Raw genomic sequence first — 4,387 nt, 5'->3', positions numbered from 1 at the left:
AAAATTAATATCATATATTAATATAATATTATATATATATATGTATCAGATTCCCAGATAGCTAGAGATTTTTTTCTTTTCCTTTCCTTCATCAAAACCAGAAAACCGACATGACATCACTACTAATAGCTACTCTCCACTCATTAAAAATGTGTGAGGGAAAGATATTCCAGAATCATTGAGGACTGCTCCACTGTTTCAGGAAAAATATTTACTCCAAGTGCTTTGTCTCTTGATAATCTCAAGACACCCAATCTTGGTATAACGATTTTCTATTTTCAATTCATATGGTACTTCTGATAAGCAAGTGAAGAAAATGAGAACTTAACTCTATTTCTGACATACTACATCTTTTGACATCTAAACATCTATTTGTGTCTATAATCTAGAAGTTTCTTGACCACCCCTTTCATCAGGATAGTTGTGACAATATTCTCTTGAAGTCCTTATTTTGAATTTATGATGTTCATTTTTTTAACACTGCCTTGGAAACCCAAGGAGGGGTCGCTATGAGTTCAGGACGACTCGACGGCACATAACAACAACAACAACAACAACTGAGATGTTGAGCTATAAATCCCATCACATGAAGTTTACCCATTTAAAGTGTGCTATTCGATAGCTTTTAGTATATTCACAGGCTTGTGCAACCACAATCTAACCTTGGAGCATTTTAATCTCTCCAAAAGATTTTCATACCAGTTAGAAGCCACTCTTCATCTCCTCCTTTCTCCACTCCAGGCCTTGTTATTGATTTCCAATTTGTCAATTCCATTTCACGGGGATCCCATGTGTGTCAGAATAGAATTGTGTTCCATGGGGTTTTTGAGATTGACCTTTTGGAAACAAATCATCAGGCCTGTTTTTGAGGCACCTCTGAGTGGCTCTGAACCATCAACATTTCAGCTGGTATTTGAGCACTTATCTGTTTACACCACCCAGGGACTCCTACTCAGCTCTACTCAATGATTAATTGACTTTCCATCTCTATACATCTGTCTATTCTAATAAGTCAAGGGACTGGATGGGACTACTTTGACATTTCCTCCACTATATTCCTCTCCACTCGGCACAAAAGAAAAAGTAAAACTTATTCTTTTCTGGAAAAAGAAGTCTTTTGAGACTCTAAAACACATAAAATCTCCAAACATCTTCAGTTAATGAAGCTGGTTTCCTTAAAAGGAATTAAACAAAGAAACAAAACAAAACAGAACAAAAGAATAGCTCCATGGCCAATTCAAGTCTCTATATTTCTCAAAGTTTAGAATAGTTACAAAATTTTAAACCATTATTATTTTTTTAATTTTAAGAGCTTGTTTTACATTTAAAGTTGCATGTACATTTGGTTTCATTCCCCATTTACATGTCCAACCCTAACCCAGTCTCCTCCCCTCCCTACCCTGTTACCCTCCCTTTGTGCCCCTCATATTTAAGCACTACTGTTTGTCCTGCATTTCCTCAATTTGAATGTTGGTCTTCTGGTGTCCCGTGGTCTATTGCTTCAAGGGATGTATTTCCATAGAGTATGTGGATGCGTCATCCTGGGTTGAGTGGTCTGCATGTACATCTTGTTAAATATTGGGCTGAGAGCTCACACCTGGGTGTGAGTTTTATTCCAGGTACAGAATGTATTGCAGGGCCACAGTATTGGTCAGATTTAATCTGACCAGTAATTCTGGTCATTATTGAGTTTTTGGATTTTGTCCCATGTTTTCCCTCCCACTCTATCCAGGATCTCCAGATTTGATACTTTCCTAAATGGTTGGCATTGGTAGCCAGGTTCTATCTAGTTCTTCTGGGCTCAAGGGCCATCTTGTCCTAGGGTTGATTGCTTCCAAATGCCCTTGGTTTTTTTTTTTTTTTTTTTTTTTTTTTTGCATTATTTGCTTCCGACGCTAGGAGACTATTACCTTCACCTTAGGTGGCCACTTGAAACCTTTTAAATCCCCAGTTGCTACTAACCAATGTAGGATGTGGAAAAAGACTTTTATAACTTAGTGCCTAAGGCACTTGACTGCTAACCAGAAGGCTGGAAGTTCAAACCCACCAGCCACTCCTCGGAAGGAAGATGGGGCAATCTACTTCTGTAGTGATACTGCCTTGGAAACCCAAGGAGGGGTCGTTATAAGTCGGGTTCGACTCGACAGTACATAACAACAACAAGAACAATTGAGTCTGGTGTCCCCCAATACTATTGTGCTGAGACAGTAGATCTATTGGATCTCTCTCCCATAGTGTCAGGTTGTCTGTGAGGGATTACTTTGTCTTCTATTGCTTCTGTAAGGATTGCAAGTATTTGGTGTCGCTGGTGTCTCTGCAAGATTAGTGTCAGCTGAATCTGTCCTTGGTCTAGAGTACACTCCTCTTCACTGATCCCCCTGCGATCCTCTCAGGTGTTTATGTGTTTATCTGTAGCCTGGTGTTTGGATAATGGCAATGAAGTATTGCGGACACATTGGTTGGTATTAAGATCTGTCTTCTACCTATTATGTGCAAAACTTGGTGTCCTCCCATTTTCTAATGTTATCATGGTGGTCACAGATCCTTCCTGTATATCTCTCCCCTTACCCACATCAGTGTGTGAGCCCCAAATAGCCTGAAATTAATCTTTCCCCTTCCCTCCCCATCCTGGTAACATACTAAGTGAGTTCCCTTTCCCAAGCAAACCCCTCTTTGTCTCTTTACAATAATGGGCTCATAAAGTACTTGTCTTTCTGCAATTTCACTCAGCATAATGTCCTCCAGGATCATCCATGTTGTGAGATGATTTGTGTATCCCTTGTTGTTCTTTAATGTAGCATAGTATCCCAATGTGTGCATGTGCCATAATTTGGTTATCCACTCATCCGTTGATGGGAATTTAGGCTGATTCCATCCCTCAGATATTTAGGATATATTCCTAGTAATGGAATTGCTGGGTCAAATGGTACTTTTATTTTCAGTTTTTTAAGGAAACATCATACCGTTTGTCATAATGGTTGTACCATTTTACAATCCCACCAACAGTTCCAATCTCTCCTCAATCTTGCCACCATTTGTTATTTCCTGACCTGTTGAACTTTGCTATTATTGCTGGGGTGAGATGATACCTCATTGTTGTTTTGATTTACATCTTTCTAATGATTAATGATCTGGAGCAATTTCTCATGTGTTTATTGGCTGTCTGTATATCTTCTCTGGTGAAGTGTCTATTCAACTCTTTTGCCCATTTGTGAATTGGGTTATTTGTCTTTTTGGTGTTGAGGTGTTGAAGTTTTCTATAGATTTTGGAGATAAGTCCTGCATCAGATATGTCATAGGCAAATATTTTCTCCCAATCTGCAGGTTCTCTTTTTACCCTTTTGACAAAATCTTTCAATGCGCATAAAATTTAATTTTTAAAAGATCCCAGTCATCTAGCTTTTCTTCTATCTCCTGCACATTCAGGGTTATGCTTGATAGTCTATTTATGCCATAAATCAGGGGTCCCAGATTTGCCCCTAATTTTATCTTTGATGAATATTATAGTTTTGGGTTTTACATTTAAGTCTTTGATCTAGCTTGAGTTTGTTTATGTGTATGGGGTGAGGTATGGGTCTTCTTTCGTTTTTCTGCAGGTGGATATCCAGTTTTGCCAACACCATTTGTAACCAGAAGGCTGGCGGTTCAAACCCACCAGCCGCTCCTCAGAAGGAAGATGGGGCAATCTACTTCCGTAGTGATACTGCCTTGGAAACCCAAGGAGGGGTCGCATGAGTCGAGTACGGTTCGATGGCACATAACAACAATTTGTTAAAGATGCTGTCTCTTCTGCATTTAATTGGTTTTGGACCTTTGTCAAAGATCATTTGTCCATGGATGGATGGGTTTGTATCTGGACTTTCGATTCTGTTCCATTGATTTGTTTGTCTATCATTGTACCAATACCATGCTGTTTTGACTGCTGTGGCTGTATAGTAGTTCTTAAGATCTAGGAGTGTGAGACCTCACACTTTGTTTTTCTTCTTCAGAAGTATTCTACTTATCCTAAGTCTCTTTCCTTTATGTGTGAAATTAGTAATTAGTTTTTCCATATCCTTACAAAATTTTTTTGAAATCTGGATTGGGATTGCATTAAATATGTAAATTGCTTTAGGTAGTATTGACATTTTCACAATATTTAGTCTACCTATCCAGGAACATACCTTCCATTTATGTAGTGCTCTTGTCTCTTGTAGCAGTGTTTATAGTTTTCTTTGTGTAGGTCTTTTGTATCTCTGATGAAGTTTATTTAGATATTTTATCTTTTAAGTAGCTATTGTAAATGGTATTGTTTCCCTAATTTCTTTCTCAGAGGACTCTTTGTTGGTGTAGGGGAATCCAACTGATTTGTGTATGTTGACCTTGTATCCTGCCACATTGCTGAACC

The sequence above is a fragment of the Orycteropus afer genome, unplaced genomic scaffold (genome assembly GCF_000298275.1).
Source record: "Orycteropus afer afer isolate SDZICR_OR568_19922 unplaced genomic scaffold, OryAfe1.0 scaffold00383, whole genome shotgun sequence".
Taxonomy (NCBI): Eukaryota; Metazoa; Chordata; class Mammalia; order Tubulidentata; family Orycteropodidae; genus Orycteropus; species Orycteropus afer.
This window is presented reverse-complemented; position numbering follows the sequence as displayed.